The sequence below is a fragment of the Triticum dicoccoides genome, chromosome 3A (genome assembly GCF_002162155.2).
Source record: "Triticum dicoccoides isolate Atlit2015 ecotype Zavitan chromosome 3A, WEW_v2.0, whole genome shotgun sequence".
Taxonomy (NCBI): Eukaryota; Viridiplantae; Streptophyta; class Magnoliopsida; order Poales; family Poaceae; genus Triticum; species Triticum dicoccoides.
In genome coordinates this window covers 622851063-622858626 of record NC_041384.1, presented here as the reverse complement: position 1 = coordinate 622858626, position 7564 = coordinate 622851063, and positions in this window count along the sequence as shown.

Sequence of the window (7564 nt, the reverse complement as noted above, 5' to 3'; positions counted from 1 at the left end):
GCTCCCACTTTCAATATGTATCTAGATTGAGACTTAGAGTCATCTGGATCAGTGTAAAAGTTTGCACTGATGTAACTTTTACAACAAACTCTTTTATCACCTCCATAATCGAGAAACATCTCCTTAGTCCTTACTAAGGATATTCTTGACCAATGTCCAGTGATCTACTCCTAGATCACTATTGTACTCCCTTGCCAAATACAGAGCAAGGTATACAATAGGTCTGGTACATAGCATAGCATACTTTATAGAACCTATGACTGAGGCATAGGGAATGACTTTTCATTCTCTTTCTATTTTCTGCTGTGATCGGGATTTGAGTCTTACTCAATTTCATACCTTTGCAACACAGGCAAGAACTCTTTCTTTAACTGTTCCATTTTGAACTATTTCAAAATCTTGCCAAGGTATGTAGTCATTGTAAATCTTATCAAGTGTCTTGATCTATCTCAATAGATCTTGATTCTCAATATATAAGTAGCTTTTACTGAGGTCTTTTCTTGAAAAACTTTTATTCAAGTATCCCTTTATGCTATCCAGAAATTCTATATCATTTCCAATCAATAATATGTCATCCACATATAATATCAGAAATGCTACAGAGCTCCCACTCACTTTCTTGTAAATACAGGCTTCTCCAAAAGTCTGTATAAAACCAAATGCTTTGATCACACTATCAAAACGTTTATTCCAACTCTGAGAGGCTTACACCAGTCCATAAATGGATCGCTGGAGCTTGCACACTTTGTTAGCTCCCTTTGGATTGACAAAACCTTCTGGTTGCATCATATACAACTCTTCTTTAATAAATCCATTAAGGAATGCAGTTTTGTTTATCCATTTGCCAGATTTCATAAAATGCGGCAATTGCTAACATGATTCGGACAGACTTTTAAGCATCGATACGAGCAAGAAAATCTCATCGTATTCAACACCTTGAACTTTGTCAAAAACCTTTTTCGACAAGTCTAGCTTTGTAGATAGTAACACTTCTATCAACGTCTGTCTTCCTCTTGAATATCCATTTATTCTTAATGACTCACCGATCATCGGGCAAGTCAATCAAAGTCTACACTTTGTTCTCATACATGGATCATATCTCAGATTTCATGGCTTCTAGCCACTTTGCGGAATCTGGGCTCACCATCGCTTCTTCATAGTTCGTAGGTTCATCATGATCTAGTAGCATGACCTCCAGAACAGGATTACCGTACCACTCTGGTGCGGATCTTACTCTGGTTGATCTACGAAGTTCAGTAGTATCTTGATCTGAAGTTTCATGATCATTATCATTGGCTTCCTCACTGACTGGTGTAGATGTCACTGAAACAGTTTTCTGTGATGAACTACTTTCCAGTAAGGGAGTAGGTACAGTTACCTCGTCAAGTTCTACTTTCCTCCCACTCACTTCTTTCGAGAGAAACTCCTTCTCCAGAAAGTTTCCGAATTTAGCAACAAAAGTCTTGCCTTTCGGATCTGTGATAGAAGGTGTATCCAATAGTTTCCTTTGGATATCCTATGAAGACGCACTTCTCCGATTTGAGTTTGAGCTTATCAGGATGAAACTTTTTCATATAAGCATCGCAACCCCAAATTTAAGAAACGACAACTTTGGTTTCTTGCTAAACCACAGTTCATAAGGCGTCGTCTCAACGGATTTTGATGGTGCCCTATTTAACGTGAATGCAGCTGTCTCTAATGCATAACCCCAAAACGATAGTGGTAGATCGGTAAGACACATCATAGATCGCACCATATCTAATAAAGTACGGTTGTGACGTTCGGACACACCATTATATTGTGGTGTTCTAGGTGGCATAAGTAGTGAAACTATTTCACATTGTTTTTAACTGAAGGCCAAACTCGTAACTCAAATACTCTTCTCTACGATCAGATCGTAGAAACTTTATTTTCTTGTTACGATGATTTTTCACTTCACTCTGAAATTCTTTGAACTTTTCAAATGTTTCAGACTTATGTTTCATCAAGTAGATATACTCATATCTGCTCAAATCATCTGTGAAGATCAGAAAATAATGATACCTGTCGAGAGCCTCAATATTCATCGGACTACATACATCAGTATGTATGATTTTCAACAAATCTATTGCTCGCTTCATTGTTCCGAAGAACAGAGTCTTAGTCATCTTGCCTAAGAGGCATGGTTCGCAAGCATCAACTGATTCATAATCAAGTGATTCAAAAAGCCCATCAGTATGGAGTTTCTTCATGCGCTTTACACCAATATGACCTAAACGGCAGTGCTACAAACAAGTTGCACTTATCATTATTAACTTTGCATCTTTTGGTTTCAATATTATGATTATGTGTATCACTATGATCGAGATCCAACGAACTATTTTCATTGGGTGTGTAACCATATAAGGTTTCATTCATGTAAACAGAACAACAATTTATTCTCTTACTTAAATGAATAACCGTATTACAATGAACATGATCAAATCATATTCATGCTCAACGCAAACACCAAATAACACTTATTCAGGTTCAACACTAATCCCGAAAGTATAGGGAGTGTGCGACGATGATCATATCAATCTTGGAACCACTTCCAACATACATCGTCACTTCACCCTTAACTAGTCTCTGTTTATTCTGCAACTCCCGTTTTGAGTAACTGAACAAGTATCAAATACTGAGGGGTTGCTATAAACACTAGTAAAGCACACATCAAACACCTGTATATCAAATATACCCTTTTTGTTTACTTTGCCATCCTTCTTATCCACCAAATATTTAGGGTAGTTCCGCTTCCAGTGACCATTTCCTTTGCAGTGTAAGCACTCAGTTTCAGGCTTTGATTTAGCTTTGGGCTTCTTCGTGGGAGTGACAACTTGCTTGTCAATCTACTTGAAGTTCCCTTTCTTTCCCTTTGCCCTTTTCTTGAAAATAGTGATCTTGTCAACCATCAACACTTGATGCTCTTTCTTGATTTCTACCTTCGTTGATTTCAACATCACGAAGAGCTCGGGAATCATTTACATCATCCTTTGCATACTATAGTTCATCACGAAGTTCTACTAACTTGGTGATGGTGACTAGAGAATTCTGTCAATCACTATTTTATCTGGAAGATTAACTCCCACTTGATTCAAGCGATTGAAGTACCCAGACAATCTGAGCACATGCTCACTAGTTGAGCGATTCTCCTCCATCTTTTAGCTATAGAACTTGTTGGAGACTACATATCTCTTCAACTCGGGTATTTGCTTGAAATATTAACTTCAATTACTGGAACATCTCATATGGTCCATGATGTTCAAAACATCTTTGAATTCCCGATTCTAAGCCGTTAAGCATGGTGCACTTAAACTATCAAGTAGTCATCATATTGAGCTAGCCAAACGTTCATAACGTCTGCATTTGCTCCTGCAATAGGTCTGTCACCTAGCGGTGCATTAAGGACATAATTCTTCTGTGCAGCAATGAGGATTTAACCTCAGATCACGGATCAAATCCGCAACATTGCTACTAACATTTTTTTTCAACACAATTTTCTCTAGGAACATATCAAAATAAACACAGGGAAGCAACAACGCGAGCTATTGATCTACAACATGATTTGCAAAATACTACCAGGACTAAGTTCATGATAAATTTAAGTTCAATTTAATCATATTACTTAAGAACTCCCACTTAGATAGACATCCCTCTAATCCTCTAAGTGATCACGTGATCCAAATCAACTAAACCATATCCGATCATCACGTGAGATGGAGTAGTTTCATCGGTGAACATCATTATGTTGATCATATCTACTATATGATTCACGCTCGACCTTTTGGTCTCCGTGTTCCGAGGCCATATCTGCATATGCTAGGCTCGTCAAGTTTAACCTGAGTATTCTGCGTGCGCAACTGTTTTGCACCCGTTGTATTTGAACGTAGAGCCTATCACACCCGATCATCACGTGGTGTCTCAGCACGAAGAACTTTTGCAACGGTGCATACTCAGGGAGAACACTTCTTGATAATTTAGTGAGAGATCATCTTATAATGCTACCGTCAATCAAAGCAAGATAAGATGCATAAAAAGATAAACATCACATGCAATCAATATAAGTGATATGATATGGCCATCATCATCTTGTGCTTGTGATCTCCATCTCCGAAGCACCGTCATGATCACCATCGTCACCGGCGCGACACCTTGATCTCCATCGTAGCATCGTTGTCGTCTCGCCAATCTTATGCTTCCACGACTATCACTACCGGTTAGTAATAAAGTAAAGCATTACATCGCGATTGCATTGCATACAATAAAGCGACAACCATATGGCTCCTGCCAGTTGCCGATAACTTGGTTACAAAACATGATCATCTCATACAATAAAATTCAGCATCATGCCTTGACCATATCACATCACAACATGCCCTGCAAAAACAAGTTAGACGTCCTCTACTTTGTTGTTGCATGTTTTACGTGGTTGCTACGGGCTTAAGTAAGAACCAATCTCACCTACGCATCAAAACCACAACGATAGTTTGTCAAATAGACTCCGTTTTAACCTTCGCAAGGACCGGGCGTAGCCATACTTGGTTCAACTAAAGTTGGAGAGGCAGTCGCCCGCAAGCCATCTCTGTGCAAAGCACGTCGAGGGAACCGGTCTCGCGTAAGCGTACGCGTAAGGTTGGTCCGGGTCGTCTCGTCCAACAATACCGCTGAACCAAAATATGACATGCTGGTAGGCAGTATGACTTGTATCGTCCACAACTCACTTGTGTTCTACTCGTGCATGTAACATCAACATCATTAACCTAGGCTCGGATGCCACTGTTGGGTTTCGTAGTAATTTCAAAAAAATTTCTACGCGCACACAGGATCATGTGATGCATAGCAACGAGAGGAGAGTGTTGTCTACGTACCCAACGCAGACCGACTGCGGAAGCAATGACACGACATAGAGGAAGTAGTCGTACGTCTTCACGATCCAACCGATCAAGCACCGAAACTACGGCACCTCCGAGTTCGAGCACACGTTCAGCTCGATGACGATCCCCGGACTCCGATCCAGCAAAGTGTCGGGAAGAGTTTCGTCAGCACGACAGCGTGGTGACGATCTTGATGAACTACAGCAGCAGGGCTTCGCCTAAACTCCGCTACAGTATTATCGAGGAATATGGTGGCAGGGGGCACCGCACACGGCTAAGGAATCGATCACGTGGATCAACTTGTGTCAACTTGTGTGTTTAGAGGTGCCCCTGCCTCCGTATATAAAGGAGTAGAGGAGGGAGGCTGGCCGGCCAAAGGGGGGGAGGCGCAGGAGAGTCCTACTCCCACTGGGAGTAGGATTCCCCCTCCAATCCTAGTCCAACTAGGATTCCTCGGAGGGGAAGGGAGAGAGGGGGGCCGGCCACCTTCTCCTAGTCCTAATAGGACTAGGGGAGGTGGAAGAGGCGCAGCCACCTTGGGCTGCCCCTTTCTCCTTTCCACTAAGGCCCATGATGGCCCATATGGCTCCCGGGGGGTTCCGGTAACCTCCCGGTAACCCGGTAAAATCCCGATTTCACCCGGAACACTTCCGATGTCCAAACATAGGCTTCCAATATATCAATCTTTACGTCTCGACCATTTCGAGACTCCTCGTCATGTCCGTGATCACATCCGGGACTCCGAACAACCTTCGGTACATCAAAATGCATAAACTCATAATATAACTGTCATCGTAACCTTAAGCGTGCGGACCCTACGGGTTCGAGAACAATGTAGACATGACCGAGACATGTCTCTGGTCAATAACCAATAGCGGGACCTGGATGCCCATATTGGCTCCTACATATTCTACGAAGATCTTTATCGGTCAGACCGCATAACAACATACGTTGTTCCCTTTGTCATCGGTATGTTACTTGCCCGAGATTCGATCGTCGGTATCCAATACCTAGTTAAATCTCGTTACCGGCAAGTCTCTTTACTCGTTCCGCAATACATCATCTCACAACTAACATATTAGTTGTAATGCTTGCAAGGCTTATGTGATGTGTATTACCGAGAGGGCCCAGAGATACCTCTCCGACAATCGGAGTGACAAATCCTAATCTCGAAATACGCCAACCCAACATCGACCATTGGAGACACCTGTAGTACTCCTTTATAATCACCCAGTTACGTTGTGACGTTTGGTAGTACCCAAAGTGTTCCTCCGGTAAACGGGAGTTGCATAATCTCATAGTCATAGGAACATGTATAAGTCATGAAGAAAGCAATAGCAACATACTAAACGATCAGGTGCTAAGCTAATGGAATGGGTCATGTCAATCAGATCATTCAACTAATGATGTGACCTCGTTAATCAAATAACAACTCATTGTTCATGGTCAGGAAACATAACCATCTTTGATTAACGAGCTAGTCAAGTAGAGGCATACTAGTGACACTCTGTTTGTCTATGTATTCACACATGTATTATGTTTCCGGTTAATACAATTCTAGCATGAATAATAAACATTTATCATGATATAAGGAAATAAATAATAACTTTATTATTGCCTCTAGGGCATATTTCCTTCAATACCAATATCATAGATCCGCTTACCTTCCCTTCGTTGGGAGAGAAGAACAGTGGCAGATGTGAGTGTTGGCTTTCTTGAAGATGGTGAGGGAGAAGGGGATTCAGCGAAGAGTGAAAAGATGGTTACTTCGTCCGTCAAGCATAGACTGCGGGGAGGTGGGGTTTTGTGATACGACGGCTCGTTACTGCCGCGCTACAACCGGGGTGACTCTTCGCCTGCATACTGCCTTCTAATTTGGTGGATGACATTTGGTCCCACGCGCGGCATGGCCCGCATGTCGGTGAACAAAAGTAAAACGGCATTCAGTAGAGGGAGATGTTTCGATGACCTAGGAGGAGCCTGAAGCGGTAGTGTATCCACTTTACTAGTAGTATATGTAATTGTTTTTCTGGTAGCTGTAGAGTGTCTCCACTTTACTAGTAGTAATTGTTTCTCTGGACCCAAGACAAAACAGCCCATCCACCCTAGTAAATAATAAAATCAATTCAAAAGCCCATATATTTACTTAATGATAGGCGCTACCCACAACCAGCACACCGCCCCCCAAAAAAACCTGGGTGCTCTTCTTCCTCCTCACTCCCACCCACCTCACGTCAGCTCGCTCCACTCGTACCCCCAAATTCCTCACCTCACTCCTACAGAAAACCCCAACTCCCCTTCTTCCTCACTACTATAGAAAAACCTCAGCTCCCCTTCTTCTTCAGTCGCACTACAACTAGGCTCATCATTCGTTACTCTACTCAAATCCTTGAGCGCGACGCGACGCCCTCGAGGAAAATGGAGTCGGCTGACCCCAGCGCCAAGAAGATGAGGCTCCCGCCAGCGGCGACGCCTGTTGTAGATCCCGCACCCGGCAGTGCGGGGAGAAGCGGCGACCCCGCCCCCAACGGATCCCAGGAACCCATAGAATCACGGGTGGACCGCATCAGCGATCTCCCGGATGCCATCCTTGGGGAGATCATCTCGCTTCTCCCCACCAAGGATTGCTGTCGCACCCAAGTCCTCTCCGGTGGCGCCCTCTATGGAGCACC